General features: G+C 47.1%; 1 protein-coding gene across 1 annotated transcript in view; it reads left to right on the top strand.

Annotated features, from left to right (window-relative positions):
- The first annotated feature begins 244 nt into the window (after nt 1–244).
- The window catches only part of FOXN2 (forkhead box N2), a 51,460-nt gene continuing 34,978 nt past the window's right edge, over nt 245–16,726 (top strand). The window contains exon 1 of the mRNA XM_066611894.1: nt 245–281. The gene's annotated coding sequence lies outside the window, so the exon portion shown is untranslated. The remainder of the gene's footprint in view (nt 282–16,726) is intronic.

Consider the following 16,726-nt stretch of genomic DNA (forward strand, 5'->3'; position numbering starts at 1 on the left):
GCCCCATCGCAGCGAGGGGAGGGGAGAGTGGCCGTGCGCAAGCAGGTTTTGGGCAGGCGGGAGGAAGGAGGAGTTAGTGGCTTGGGCGCCGTGTTGCTATGGGGAGGCTGGAGCGAGGAGGCGGAGGAGGCGGCGGCACGGCTGCTGCTGCTGCTGCGCAGGGCACGGAGAGCCAGAGGCGGCAGAAGCAGCTGCTGATCTCTGACACAGTTTCCCCACTGCTGCTTCTGCTGCCATATTGTGACTGCTGCCCCGGCCCCTGTGCAGGCTTCATGAGTACAGTGAGTGGGAACCTCTCTTTTCTCCGCTCTTCGGGGTGCGGGTGGGCGCCGGGCAGCTGCTGGTCTCGCGCCCCTCTCCTGCCCATTGATTTGCTCCGCGGGCTCAGTTGCAGCCGGCTTCTTTCTCTCTGTGTGTGTTGTGCACGTCTGGGGAGGAAGAGGAAGATGGTGCGCGCACGGCTGGGGGGAGGAGGAAGGCGGGGTGTGCTTCCCTTGCTCGGACAGTGTGTGATGTGCGTGCCCCGCGCCTTCTGGGGCTGTGGTGTGTGGGTTCTGTTTGGGTCGTGTTGCTGCCTCTGCTGCTGAACTGGTTTGAAGGCTCGCTGCCATCGGGCCAGAGGTTGTGGAGTTCACTGTGTGTGTCATGGAGCGGTGTGTGCATTTCCTGGGTGTGTGTGTGTGTAGGCGGGGGAAGCGACTTCTGTTGTGAAGTCAGAAGGTTGTGTGTGTCGGGTGGGGGGAGAAGTGCTTGGAATGACTTCTCTTTATTTTTGCCCTTGCAAAAGCTGAGGCAGCGAGAGGGCCTCCCCCCTGCAGAGAGTTGTGCACAACAAGGCCAGTTCCAGGGTGCAGATGGACACGCGCTTCGGCCAGTCGGAGAGAGCAGTGTGCACGTCGAACCCGTTCAGCCGGGGTGGGGAGGAAGGAGCTGCATGGGAAGGCTGGCGGGGCTCGGTGCAGGAGCTGAGCAGGCCCGGCTGGGACTCGGAGCGCCAGCCTAGGCAGGTCTACTCGGAAGTGAGTCCTGTTGCCTTCAATGGAGCTTACTCCCAGGAAAGCGTGCGCAGGGTTCCAGCCTCAACCCGGAGTTCAGTCTCGTCTCTCCGCAAGCCGTGATGACCGGCGCGGGGCAGGTGGCCGGAGAGGCGGTGCGGGGTAAAACGCGACGCCCCAGCCTCGGACTCCCCCCGCCGCGTGACCTCCCTCCTGGTCGGGGCCCCTTGGCAAGCCGGGTCGCTTCCTCCTCCTCCCGGCGCTGAACTTTGCTTCTCCTTCCAGGCCATGTGGCCGCCTCCTCCGCCCCAAGCGCGGTGGGAGAAGCTGCTGCTGGACTTCGAGCTCCGCTTGGAGCTGCAGAAGTTCTGTCGCTCCTGGAGAGGAGAGCCGAGCCGAGCCAGCCGCCCCCTTCGGCTTGGGGGCGATGGTGACAGCCACGTGGCCAGCGGAGCCCCGCGCAGCGGAAGGCGGCCCCGGGGCGCGTGGCTGGGAGTGAGCACAAAAGGCGGCCGGAAAGTGCGGGACTCCCCTCCCAGGCCAGCCTCTCCTGCTGGGAAGTGCAGGGGCCAGGCACGCAGCTGGCCCTTCCCACGGCTCCAGCCCGCTGAACGGCCCACTTCCTCTCCCTGCCTCCTCCTGCACCCCAGCCATGCAGGCACTGCGGTGCAAAGGACACAGCAGCCTCCCCGCACGTGGAAGGGGATGTTCGGAGAGGGTGTGTGTGAGTGACAGGGCAGCCTGTGCAGGTTTGCTCAGAAGGCCCACTGAGTTCAAGTTTGTATTTACAGGACTTCAGCCTGCGGTCCAAATCCTAACCCACTTTCCAGCACTGGCATAGCCCTGCCAGTGGGGCATGTGCTGCATCCTGCAGTTGGGGGGCAGTCATGGAGGCCTCCTCAAGGTAAGGGAATGTCTGTTCCCTAACCTCAGAGCTGCGTTGCCCTTACCTCGCTTCTGGAAAGTGGTATTGCACCCTTAGGATGGGAATTAAGCCATGTGAAAACCCATTTCTGCCTAGCCCTCTGGTGTACACATTTGATCCCTGTTGCCTACATGCAACTTCATCTTTGTCCCATGTGATGGCCGGGTCCACTATTTTGGATCAGAGTCACCGTTTCTCTTGATCGCAGGTTAGGTCCGGGTGCAGGCAGGTGATTTTCATGTCACCATGTAGTGTGTCAAGCCAGCGCTGCTTCAGTCGGTCCTTCAGTCATTTGCCATTGACCTCCAACGGAAGCCCCTTCTGCACCAGCGTATCACTGTAGGCGCGCAGAATGTGGCCATACCATTGAAGCTGGGTTTCTCTCAACTTGTTGGAGATTGGAGTGTTACCATGCCACTGCTGGTACAAGTGATATCACTGATCCAATGCAGCATCTTTGTCTCTATGATACCATGACAGCTTCTCTTGTCTCCGGCCAGCATTCAGCACCGTAGAGTGCGACCGGCTGGATGACCGTCTGGTAGATCTTTGACTTGAGACGGTCGCCGATCTTGTCGCAAAGGACGCCGGTCATCACGTGCAATATATGTGACGTTGGACAGAAATGCTTTTTGCTAATGGGAAAGCATTCTGTTGCTACTGAGAGTTTCCTGCCTTCCCCAGAGTTTCAACGCAGATCACACATGCATGGTTTCTGTTTCTTAAAAATCTCTCTTGTTTCAAATTGTGGTGTGACAGTTTCATTGTTTGAGCCATTCAGTTCTTGGAGAGGCTTAGACATTTAATACACTCATGGGATGGGGATAGTGAGCAAGCTTGGCAGGAACATTTGCAATACCTTAGGGACACATTTTCAAATTTGAGGACTCTTCTGGGTAGTGGGTGGTGCGTTTTATACCTACAGTACTATCCCCATTTCTCTTTAGAATGGCTTTGAGATCAACAGTTAAGTTTTCCCTGCTTTGCAAACAAGGAATAGAAAGGGGTAGTGATATTTCTGAGGCTATTAAATGAGATTGTGGCAGAACAAGGGTTAAGCATGGATCTCCTGGCTGAGTGCTTTACATTTTATGTTGGAAATACTGTATTTGTGTCCCATCCTATTGAAACTGATTGTATTATTCTGTGTCCCATCTTGTTGAAACTGATTGTGGAAGCTTCAGGGAATATTCTGAACAATAACTGAAGGCCCAGTCACTTGCCTGTTGCCTTCCCCCACTGCAGTTCAGTGGTTGTTTGATAGTAAACTGCTGGTATGAACACACCTGCTCTTTGGTTCATTTTGGCAACTTTTCGTCACAGAGGGACTCATGGAAAATGTGTGGCCTGAATAGTATATGTTTTGGACTAAACCTGAGTGGGCTGCAGGAGTCACTCTGAAACTGTTGAAGTTTAGGCTGCAATTATTATTTATTTTTGATTTGATTATCACTTTCTTAAGCAAGGTGTGTGAGTGCGTGTGTGTGTATTTTGGGAGGCATAATCTTGGTCAGGGTGTACATTTGAAATAATTAATATATGACCTTTTGAGCTCTGAGGATATCTGTTTCTTTTTTAATCAGATGTAATACTGAAATGTAATTTATGACTGGCAGGAAACTTTTTAACCTGACTTCCATGGGGATTTTACTGAGGGGCACCTATTGAGAAATATTTAGTGAGCAGACTTCAAAGCATAAGCCACATCTTTAATTTGATTGTATAAGAAGAGCCCTGCTGGGTCAGGCCAAAGGCCCATCCAGTCCAGCTTTCTGTATCTTCTAGCGGCCCACCAGATGCCTCAGGGAGCACAAAAGACAAAACCTGCACAATCCCCACAATACAGTGAAGCGTCCATTTGCAAGAGTGGAAATAAGAAATACAGCTTATTAAGCGCCTGTATTTTCTCAACTTCAAGCCCTGCCCACCATGAGAAAGGAAATGTGTTTTTAATGAGCTCTAACTAAGTATGACTTGAAAATTGCTTTAATTGTTGCCCACAAGTAGCAGGTGATGTTGCCACCAGCTGGCTTGTGTTTCTCAGTTCATAAGTAAGGTTTCTCTCTCCTGTACAGGTTGCCATATTCTCTCCAGCAGATGTAGAAGTGGATGTCCCCCGTCCCCCGTCCCCCATTGATCTATTTAGGAAAAAGTCCAGTTCTGTCTGAATGATGGTGGATAGAGGGCCAATAATGTGCTTTTAAGTCATGTTCCCGATTTAAAGGCATAATTCCTGCACGTTTAAAGTTTCACTTCAAATGTGTACAAATCTACAGCGTGTCAGAAGCTGATAAAGCAGTGTTTGTGTCATGTCTGAAAATGCCCTGAAAACCTTCCAGCCTGTGCTCTTTTGGTATATAGCTCCTGCTTTTCCTGTTATATAAGCGCAGTGCAGCCTCTTTGTACCAAGTCAGCCCATTGGGCCACTGAACCCCATTGCCAGTCTATTGTCTCTTCAAGGGTTCAGGCAGAAGCCTTTCTTGGATTTCTGTTTAACTGGAGATGACAATCATTGAGCTATCAAGTGAAACGAATTGATTTGTGGGAGATATAGAATTCACCAAGGGCAGTAGTTCTTTGGGCAATACATAATTAATCTTTGGAATCCACTAGCACAGCGTTTCTCAAACTGTCGTCCTGGGTGTCCTTGGGGCTCTCAGAGACTTCTTTAGGGGCTCCACAAGCACACCATAAGTAGCTGATATCTGCCCCTTGCTCATCCGTCACTCCTGCCTGCCCTGTTCATGGTTCTCCTTCCTCTTTCCCCTCCTGTGTTGGCTCTTTGCCTGTATTTGGCATTGGGCTTGGTGCTGCGCCACTCTTCAAATGCACAGGTGCTTTGAGACTTCCCAAGACTCCTTTTAAGAGTATTAAGGCCTCTGGAGGCCAAAACGTTTGAGAACTGCTGCACTAACATAAGGTGCAGTGAAGGCTACTAGTTTAGGTGACTTTAAAAGGGAATTAGATAAATTCATGAAGTACAGGTCCATACCTGACAATTATGTAAAGCATGTATATCCCACCCTTCTGTTCCCAAAGGGGGACAACCAGGGTGCTTACCAACGTATTTTAAAAACAAACTAACAATTTGAAACGGAATGAATATATAAAATCAGGAAGGCAATAAATAAATATTAATCATTTCTGCCCAGCCCACAGGTGTACACATTTGATGCCTGTTGCATATATGCAGTGTTGGGCAGAAATAGCTTAAACAAGCCACAGAGCTGAATAGAACCATAAGCATCAGTCGAATGTCAGATGAAACAGGTGAGTTTAAACTGCTTGCTTCAAAGTGGACAGTGACTGGGCCAGCTGGGCACCCCTAGGGAGTGTGTTCCACAGTCTTGTGTTGCTACTGAGAAGGCCCTGTGTTGCGTCCCTACCAGTGCTGTGCCTGCCCATGGCAGAACTCAGAGTAGGGCCCCCCAGTGTTGCATTCGATGTCCAGGCAGATTTGTGTGGAAGAACACAGTCCTGCAAATATCTAGATGCAGGGCCAGCCCAAGACCTCCTGATGCTTGATGGGGGTAGACCAAATGCTGCCTCCCCTACCTGATGATGTACCGCTCTCTGCTCCTCCTATTCTCCAATGTTCAAGCTCAGGGCTTTCCAAATCCTGGCCCAGGGCCAGATGCAGCCTGTGACAAGCATCTGTCTGGCCCGCAGCAAGTCTCTGGACCCTTGCAAGCCTCTGGCCCACTCAACCGAATGTGACCAGACTGTACTCCTGGCTTCTGCACCCTGTATTGGCAGCAATATCTGGATTGTCTTTAAGGGCAGCCTCTCGTATAGCGTGTTTCAGTATCCAGACTTCATGTAATGAAGGCATGGATTGCTGTGACCAGATCTGCCTTCTTCAGGAATGGGTGCACCAGCTGAAGCAAGAGGAGAAAAGTGCTTCTGGCTGTAGCGGCAACTGTACTTCCAAGGTCAGGGCCGGGTGTAGCACTCCAAAGTTGTAAGCCTCATCCCGTGGGGGGAATGCAACCCCACCCAGGTTGAAACTCAACTTGCTTTTTCTCAAGACTGGTTTCCAAAATGTATCCCAGGGAACCCCTAGAGGTTCTTTGCATTCTTTCGATAAGAAGACTGGTATAATAGAGGACACTCTCAACTGAAAGGCAGCTTGTCAAGCACTGCTAATCTTTCTCCTTCAATGTGTGTGGGCTGGGGACATTCCGGGCAATATTCTGTGTTCTGGTCTGTCAATGGGCAAGCCATCTAGGCCTAGTCAGTGCCTCATGTGAATTATTTGCATGCCCTAGAGCAGGGGGTTGGCATCCTGCAGTCCGTGGGCCAGATCTGGCCCTCCACCTGAAGTAATTCGGCCTGCAGTCTCCAGCCTGTTGCTAAACAATGGGCACTTTGCCCGAGAAAGTGGTAGTGGCACTGGGACTCCACAAGCCAGGGCAAATGGCTCTGCCCATTCCCTGCCTGGCAAGTGGCAAATCGGATGGAAGGCCTCCCAAACTGAGCTCAGCAGAGCTACTTCTGGAAGTTCAGCTACCCAGATGTGCATCACCAAGCGATGACTTGGTGATGTCATCACCAAATGTCCAGCCCCTTTGCTCGAAAAGGTTGCTGACCTCTGCACTAGAGCATGTCCAGAGTCCTCAGAAGGATTTCTGGCTCTGAGCATGCCCAGAGTCCTCAGACAATGGGGATTTCTCCACAGAGGAGTCAGTGTAGAAAAGATTTCTTGGAAGTAAAGAGTTTGAAGACCATTGATCTGGGGCAGTGGTCTTCAACTGGTCTGTAGCTGGGACCCACTTTGAGCAATAACTTGCAACCTGGGACTCGGGTGGAACCCAGCAATGAGGGGGCAGGATCCATGGGAAAAACTATTTTGCTGTTTTGTATGCACAAATTCTCTGCTACCAAGCAAAATATCCATAATCCCAGTGAACAGTTCATCCTTGTGTAATCTAAATTCCAGTTATGTCAAAGGGAAAAAATTAAAAGTGCGTAACTAACTCCAGTAGTTAATTGAGTGTAGCTGAAGTTTACAAATCACATGTATATGCTCACATTGTCAGCATAATAACAAGAAATTAAACATGAAGACATTCTGGAAAACAAATTTACTCATTTTATATATGGGATGTATCCCAGCCCGCTAATCATTTTGGATTACATATGAGAAACCTAAGGATTAGTGGGCTGGGGACACCTCCCTTACAAGGAATGCCTGGGACACCTCCCTTATGAGGAAAGGGTTTGGGGCTCTTAAGCCATTTTCAACCACTGTGCCATGGCACACTGGTGTGCGATGAGTGCTCCACGGGTGTGCCACTGGAATTTGGGGGAAGGTCATTTATTAGTAGGGCCAATGGGGGATGTGAGCTCCCACTGAATGGTGTGCCTTGTCAATTGTCAAAAACCTGATTGTGTTCCTTGAGAATTTTAATGCCCTGTCAGTGTGCTGTGAGACGAAAAAGGTTGAAAATAGCTGGTCTAGAGAGAAGATACCTGAGAGGGGACCTGATTGAGACATATAAAATTATAGCAGCAGATGGATAGAGGGAAGTTCTTTTCCCTTTTGTGCAAAACCACAACCAGAGAACATTCACTAAAATCGACTGATGGAAGAGTCAGAACAGACAAAAGAAAATATTTATTTACCCAGTGTGTAAATAATCTGTGGAACTCCTTGCAACAGTATGTTGTGGTATTACCTGGCCTAGAAGCTCTTAAAAGGGGATTGGACAGATTTATGGAGGAAAAATCCATCACAGGTTATAGTATGCAGCCTCCAGGTTTATGAGGTAGCCTATCTCTGAACAGCCACCGGGTAGATGGGACTCGTCAGCCTAGGAAGGCAGCTCATCTAAGAGAAGGAAACTCTGACCTCAAACCTCCACTGCCTTGTGGCTACATCCAGTTCTGGAAAAGGCTTCAGGAGTCAACCTCGAGGCAAAATCAGGAGCCGGAGTCCCTTAGGCAGTTCATGGCTGAACACAGTCACGTTCTGGCAACTCCTGCGACGCCGCTGGAACCAACCGTATTGGCTTCTGCCTTTCCATTGGACCATTCCAGCGACGTGGAGAGGGGGGATTTGCTGCATGGGTAACAGCCTATCCTCCATACCTTCTTTACCCAGGCTTCGCGCACTGGAGAGGACACTCCAACTTCGCCATACGGCGTCGGCACAACACGGGAAGCAGCAGTTTACCGGTTATAAGTCTTTGCTCGATTGGCGTAGAGCATGACGCCAGGGGCTGCTTCCGACGGTGGGAGAGATCATTGCATCTCATTGGGCAGCTACCGCCCGCCTTAAGCTGGGCAGTCCCCAGCCAGTAAGGTGTTGCCTCGCCACGGTCCATTAACCTCATGGGGTGCGTGGGGTTTAGGGTGAAAACCGACAAGCGGATCGACAACTCCACACTAGACGCTGTGCCAGAACCACCTTTCAGAGCGCGATACCATAGTCTTTCGAGACTGAAGGTTGCCAATACAAGATCTCTGAATACCTGGTGCAAGTGTGTGGCTTCAGAATACAGGTATCATGTTCTCTTTTGTGCACCAGTGGCATCTGGTGAACCACTGAGATACAGGAAGCTGAACTAGATGAGCCCTTGACATGATCCAGCAGAGCTCTCTTACGTTAATCATCAGGGCAAAAAAATTTCACACCCAAGGGTTAAGTGGAAACTGCAGAGCACAAAATGTAAGACAGAACCACAACAATCAGGTAAGTGAACCAAATCAAAAACCAGGGAATCCATGGAAGGGAGCTCTTGGAATCCATGTACAGCAGAAGAAGTAGAGACCAAAGAGGCATCACCCTCCCAAGATAAGCCCATACACAAAGAAAAGGAATAATCAGTGATGGTCCATCATTGTTTCAACTGACATTCAGTCACTGCAACTAAACACGTATCTGAGCAGTCACTGTTAGTCACATATCCCAGGTAGTGTTGGCAGCGTACTGGAACACACAATAGGCACACCCTGCACTGTTAACTCCTAGTCTGGTCATTATGGAAGGACTTATCTCTTCCTGCCGAGTATCTGTGTACAGCCTCATGCAAAGTCCAATCCTGTGCATGTTTGCTTGCAGTGAATTCCAGCTGTTTAGGCTTCACTATTAATTGTATTTCATCCATCTCTCCAGGAATCTCCACTTCTAGCAGTCCAAGATTTTTTCCTTTAGATCCCAAGAAATACAGTGCAAATGCACACTGTATTTCTGTTTTTCCAGTTATAATAATTCCTTCGTCTCTCCGGGTACTTCCCCATCATAACCTCTGTGTGGGTGTGTTCTATTTTAAGTCTGTAGTCCTATGCATGGGAATATCTCACTAAACTCAATAGGTTTACTTCTGGGTAGACAGTTCAGACTGCAGTGGGCACACATTTCCTCACCCCTGCCAATCCATGCACATGAGGATTCTTGTGGCAGTCAATGCCTACTGGAACGTGCATGCTGGAAGTCCCCAAGCAGGAGGAAGGAGATGGAGACGGATGCCACCAAGAGCTGTACCCAACCAGGATACGCAGCTTCTGCCACAGTGTGGCAATGATGAACAGCCACCTGCATGTGCCAGTGTTGCTCATCTAGCTCTCCAGTATGTGTAGAGTTGCCAGGAGATTTTGCCACCCTGCTTCTTCATTATGGCTGGCCCTTCCCAATTAGGCACCAATGGAGGCTAAACAAAATGGTGGCTGCTGTTTCATAGCCCACCTGATTTCAGGCTGCAGTCCACATGTTGAAGACTGCTGTCCTTGGGCGTGGACTTTGAGCATGGATGGTGCAGGGAGCAGAGCTTTGTGGACTGGCTCAGGAAGGCTGGAGGACCAAGCCCTAGTGTCACATCAGGCTTGCATTGCACTCTGCTTTTCTGCACCATGAAGATGAGAGGCAGACCCACACCAGGCAAGAAGTGCAGTGCTGGATTTTCTCAAGCTTTTTATTTTAGCTATGTGTATGCATATTAGGAGGCAACAAAATTAATGGGAAGATGGAAATGTGAAGAAATGGGCAATGGGAGGAATAGTAAAGGCCAATTGCAATTTTCACCTTTTCTTTTTGTCAACTCCTGCCTTTTCAAAAGTAAAGAGAAATCTAGAACAGTGGTTCACAAAAAATGTTTTAGCCCCTGGGATCCACTTTTTAGAATGACAGTCTGTCGGGACCCACCGGAAGTGATGTCATAAGTTTAGGTGTCAAACCTAAACTGTGATCAACCAGAGGTCCCACCACACAGTGCGCTTGTGCTGTTATTTTGCATAGCTTGAAATTCAAACATTCCAGCTCAGAAGTCAAATCAGAATGCAGACTTGGATCTTTCTCCAACTACACATCCCTCCTCCCTTTCCAGGGTCCCATCTACCCATCTATTCAGGGCAAAGCATCATGCCTCTCTTCCACCGGGAGCCCGCACTGCCCAGCAGCTCTGTATCCTGTATTTTCAATGGTGGCTGAGCTACATGCTATGTGATCCATCTGAAATTGGCTCGTGTCCACCTATTGGGTCCCAGGCCACAGTTTGAGAAATGCTGTCCTAGAATATTCTGGCTTAAGGCAACAAGTGAGTTGGAAGCAGTGACTGGATGTTAAATAGCTTTGTCTCCCAAAACCTGCTGTCAATTAAGCATCCTTGTGATGAAGGATCTTAGAAAATTTTGTTGCCTTGCTCAGTAACACAGGCTTGCATTTTTCTATCTTAAAAATCTGTCAGCTTCCTCAGTTCCTAAAGGGGGAAAAATAGCAGTGTGATAACATGGAAAAGCAGCCATGCATTTTATGGCAAAGTCAACTTTTGTGCAGAAGGTTTTTTGTGTGTGTAGTGACTAGAATTTGGAGCGTGGGAAGTGGTATACCAAAATCTTATCACATGACCTTGCAATAGTGTCTCTTCCTTTCTGTCTTCCCACATGACGTTGTCAGATCTTTCAGCTTAGTCTAGACACCAGGTAAGCCAGCAGGCAGCTTCCTCGTGTTTCCTTGGTGTATTTGATATGTATGAATTATATTATTCTGGTCTACTTTTACATTGTCACTTGGAGTACTGAATCTCTTGCGTTTTCACAGCCACCTTTATCTTTCCCTGCAGGGGGAATAGCATTTTACTGAGCAGGACTGCCATCTTTAGTTGTAAGCTTCAGGCAGAAATGTTGAACAGAACAACCTATAAGAAAGGCTAGGGAAAATGTTCCTGGATGCTAACTTAGGCTTAAGCAGATGGAATTGCTTCTAAAGAGGCTCTGGAGTGGAGAGAAATACCCCACTATATGATTCCTCATATAGGAGTGTTTTTGTTATGTAAAAATAATATAGGTCAGGTTGGAAAATTTCAGGGATTGCACATGAACAACATGAACAACAATTTTTAAAGGTACGGGCAGTTGTGTGTGTAGGTAATATTGTTGTCCATTTTCACAAACCCCCCCCCCCCCATATAGAGCTAGTGATGCAACTTTTCAGAACACTTTTAAGCCCTGGAAGATCCTGGCAGTGGGGGGGGGGGGGGATGAAAACACAGGTTAACCCTTAGTATTTATGGGGGATCCATTCCTGGACCCCCTGTGGGTACCAAAACCCACAGATAGTTGAATCCATCTGTGGGGGCCATCCAAAGAGCTACAGACATGACCGGGAGTGTCTTCCTCTGAAGCGCTCAGAGGTTGTGCGTGACCTCCACACACCTCAGCAGGCTACCCAGAGGCACTTCTAGGTTTTCCTTCAAACCAGAAGTGCCATTTGGAAGCCTCAGAGATCAGTAATAATAATAATACTGGGTATTTATATACCACCTTCCTGGTCATTGGATTACTCCTCTGACTTTATTCAAGGTGGTTCACATAGGTGGTTATCTCTAAACCCCCGAGGGGATTTTTACAATAACAGAAAGGTTCTATCTTTCAAGAACCACACAACATTTCAGATGGATCTTTCACGGTCTGGTATCACTTCTGGCCCCCAGTTGCCTCCCACGCTGGCTGACAAATGGCTCCTTCATCTCTTACTTTAAGGGCAGCCAAGACGCTTCTTCACTCACACCAAAGAGCAGGTGGAATAGGCTCAGCTTGTCAGCTGCTTCAAGGTCTCACCTTTCAAGGAGCTGCTGGTGGCCTTGAACTCGCAACCTTCAGATGTTCTCTTCGGCCTAATGGAGGCTCTACCCTCTAGACCAGACCTCCTGCCCAACTGGTACCTAATAGTGTTCACAAGCTCAGATGTTGTATGTGCACCTGTTCTAGATCATAAATGAATTTCTCACTTGTTTACTTTCTTTCTCACTCACACACTAATTTTGGATGCAATGGTCAAACCACTTTCTGCCCTTCTGATTTTTTTCTCCAATCTCCTGATTTGATGAAACAGCAAAAATAGTTTGCATTTTGCCTAGTTAATGTGTAACAGCAAACTCTGATTGATTAAAGCAGGAACTTGGAGAGATAAAGGATTGTGTGAATCTGCAGCACACCCCATAATTTGGAGCATAATCAGGAGCATTATGTGTGAATTGCCCTAAGTGTCACTTCCCACAGCATGCTTGTGGTACTTTTTAACATTATGGTGCCATGAGGCACACTTCTGGAATTACTGGGATTAAGGTCCTTTGTAGAGCAGAGATTCTTAATCAGGGGTATCCATACCCCTTGGGGGTATCGAAACCTAATGATGGGGGTTTGGGACTCAGGTTGCCATCCAATCCACACTTTCCTGGGAGTAACCTCCATTGATTCTAATGGGATTTACTTCTGAGTAGACAGGCATAGGATTGGGCTCTCAGTCTCTGAGCAGTTAAAAACAATGTAGTTAGATTAGGCTGCAATCCTATCAACACTTTCCTGGGAGTAAGCCCTAACACAATAGGACTTACTTTTGAGTAGACATGGATAAGATTGGATAAGATTACACAGGCCTACAAAACTGAGGGTCAGAAAAGTTTTTCCCAAACTTTATGGTGTTGATATGAATTTGGGGTGCTGATTCAAAAATTGGCATCCATTTTGCCCTATCATGTCTAGTTTTGAACATATAGTATAGCCTTATTAGTGAATGGTTCAAGCAACTTCCTCATGAGGAAGCCATGGTGTAGCTTGAACCATTCACTAAAGAGGCTATTCCATGTCTCCAAAACTAGATGTGATAGGGCAAAACGGATGCCATTTTTGGAATCAGTACCCCAAATATACCCAGGAATTGGTGTAACGTTTAAGGAAGCAAAATGTGTGTTGGCCTGTGTTATCAACTAAGAACATTATCAATGCAGCTTGAGGCATTCTGTTCCTAGCTACAATATATAAAGTAAAACCATGCTATTGATATCTTTTGAGTTCAACTGGTACCTAATAGTGATGATGATGATTATAGCAGTATGGTAAAGAGGGTATGGGGATATATCAGGCAATCTATTAGGGGTCTGTACTCCTTAAAAGATTAAGAACCCCTGCTACAGAGTATGCCTTTTGGGCATGAAATCTAGTATAATCCATTCTCTTTGGTCTTAGCTTTGTGAAACACCCCGAGGGCTGGGACTACAAAATGTTCCTAATATAAGGCAGAAGTCCACCTAGGGAGACCTTTAATGTAGGTAAAATTACATTACAGTACAGTGACTTTCAATCTTTTTCATCTCATGGCACACTGACAAGGCACTAAAATAGTCAAGGCACACCATCTGTTTGTGTGCATAAGAACATAAGAACAGCCCCATTGGATCAGGCCATAGGCCCATCTAGTCCAGCTTCCTGTATCTCACAGCGGCCCACCAAATGCCCCAGGGAGCACACCAGATAACAAGAGACCTGTATCCTGGTGCCCTCCCTTGCACTGGCATTCTGACATAGCCCATTTCTAAAATCAGGAGGTTGCACATACACATCATGGCTTGTAACCCATAATGGATTTTTCCTCCAGAAACTTGTCCAATCCCCTTTTAAAGACATCCAGGCCAGATGCCGTCACCACATCCTGTGGCAAGGAGTTCCACAGACCAACCACATGCTGAGTAAAGAAATATTTTCTTTTGACTGTCCTAACCCTCCCAACACTCAATTTTAGTGGATGTCCCCTTGTTCTGGTGTTATGTGAGAGTGTAAAGAGCATCTCTGTATCCACTTTATCCTTCCCATGCATAATTTTGTATGTCATGTCCGCCCTCAGACGTCTCTTTTCTAGGCTGAAGAGGCCAAAACACCATAGCCTTTCCTCATAAGGAAGGTGCCCCAGCCCAGTAATCATCTTAGTCGCTCTCTTTTGCACCTTTTCCATTTCCACTATGTCCTTTTTGAGATGTGGTGACCAGAACTGGACGCAGTACTCCAGGTGTGGCCTTACCATTGATTTGTACAACAGCATTATAATATTAGCCGTTTTGTTCTCAATACCTTTTCTAATGATCCCAAGCATAGAATTGGCCTTCTTTACTGCCGCCGTACATTTGGTCGACACTTCCATCGACCTGTCCACCACCAGCCCACAATCTCTCTCCTGATCTGTCACAGGCAGCTCAGAACCCATTAGCCTATATGTGTGGTTTTGATTTTTTGCCCCAATGTGCATGACCTTACACTTACTTACATTGAAACGCATCTGCCATTTTGCTGCCCATTCTGCCAGTTTGGAGAGATCCTTCTAGAGCTCCTCACAATCACTTCTGGTCTTCACCACTTGGAAAAGTTTGGTGTCATCTGCAAACTTGGCCACCTCGCTGCTCACCCCTCTCTCCAGGTCTTTTATGAAGAGGTTGAAAAGCACCAGTCCCAGGACAGATCCTTGGGGAACACTGCTTTTCACCTCTCTCCATTGTGGAAATTGCCCATTGACCCCCACTCTCTGTTTCCTGGTCTTTAACCAGGTCTTAATCCAGGAGAGGACCTGCCCTCTAATTCCCTGACTGTGGAGTTTTTTGAGCACTGTCAAGACACGCTGTGCTGCTGGTAGGGGGCTCACATCCCCCAGTTGCCCTACTAATAAATGACCCTCCCCTAACTCCCATGGCACACCTGCAAATCATCCATGGCATACCAATGTGCCATGGCACAGTGGTTGAAAATCGATGCTATGGTGCGTAATGTTTTTGAATTTGAAAGAGATTCTTTAGGGAAGGGCTAGTGACCTTTGTGTAGCATCTGGTATGCCTAAATAGTCAATAGCAATTCCTGTTGTATGCAGATATAATCTTGAATACATATGGAGAATTATGTAGGTATGTGAAGATAGGTGGTGATGCCTTTCAAATAATTTACCCGTGTTTGCTACTTCATGTTCTGTGAGAAAAAAAAAAAACTAGTCCTGCTGGATCAGCCCAAAGTCTAGCATCGTATTTCCACAGTGGCCAACCAATGTGGGTTGCATCTAGGAAGACGTCGAGCAGTTCACAAAGGCAGGAGTCCTCCATTGCTCTTATTTTCTCCCAGCAACAGGTGTTCACAGATAGACAAACACATGGAGGATAGGTCTACCAATCTTTTTTCACCATGATTGCTATTGGGGACCTCCAGGTTCAAAGCCAGGCTATCTCCTTTTCAAGCTATTTAAGCTAGTGATCTTTGCCACATTTTTGCGGCAGCAAAGTTCTTTAATTAATTTTGTGTTATGTGAAGAAGTCCTTTCTCTCAGCTGCTTTAAATCTCCTACTAGTTGGTTTTATGAGTTCTAATATTGAGAGAGAGAGAGAGAGAGATCTGAGCTGTGCACAATTTTTTACAATTTTCCATCAACTCTCCTCTTTTCCAGGGCAATCCCAAGTACATTTAAAAGCAAGTAATCCAAGTGTTCAACTTTCCCTCATAGGGAAGGCATAAGTAAACATGATATACTCGGGATGTGCTGTTGGAGGACCCATGTGAATAATTCTCCAAGGCACTATTGAAGTTCATTAGACAGAAGAAGAACTAAGTGAATGGGTCCCAGCCCACATCACACATGACATAATTAACTTTTGCTTCAGGTATTGGCTCTGTAAGCCCAGCATATAACCACACTGGTATTTTTCTTCTATATTGTGGACTTCCTGCTTTGAATGCTGGCTCCTACCTGAGCAACACAATTGTGGACAACATGTACTTGACGGTACTTGAGTGTTGTACCGAAACTGCTTGAACCAACCTATTTCCACTGGTTGTCAGCATGATTATGTTGTCATCGTAATTCTCCAAGTCTGAACATGAGGGCTCATTTGATTGATCTTCTGTGTGCTCAGTCAATATCATAAGGGGATGAAAATGGGCATTTTGGTGTCCACTTCAAACCTTTCTCTGCAGGAAGACCCTTGCAAATGGAGGTCACACACAACCTCTAGTTACATATACCTATGCAATTGATAGTATGCATATGCTTTGAACACTAGGCAAAATAGATTCATTTGTGATCAATGCATCCAAGACTGGTTTCCTAGCTTTTTTGTTGTAAAAAGCCCATGTTGTAATAGTAATTAATATTAATACTTAGCATTTGTTTAATGCTTTCTGCGTGTGCACAATACTTCATGTATATTGTGATGATGCCTTCCTCTTAATGATCCTGTAAAGCAAGTATTGTAATTGTATTGCAGCTGAGGAGCTGATGTTATGTAGGATGTTGTGTGATTCAGTCTTGCAGCCGCTCTGTGAAGTAGGTCATCATTTCCCCCACTTTTTGGATGCTGGATGGAAACAGTGAAGACTACCCAATGAGTCATGACTTAACTAATATCTTGATTGTTTTTTCTGAGAAGCAAGTTATGTGAAATTGTAGGGGCCTCATGAATACTTTTGACTAGGTTGGCACAAACATTCAAAAAAGTGAAATTTGAAGTAAATATCAGACTTCCTCTCAAAACAGCTGAGAATTTTCAAGGAAAGCTGAAAG

The sequence above is a fragment of the Tiliqua scincoides genome, chromosome 1, assembly GCF_035046505.1.
Source record: "Tiliqua scincoides isolate rTilSci1 chromosome 1, rTilSci1.hap2, whole genome shotgun sequence".
NCBI classification, from domain to species: Eukaryota; Metazoa; Chordata; class Lepidosauria; order Squamata; family Scincidae; genus Tiliqua; species Tiliqua scincoides.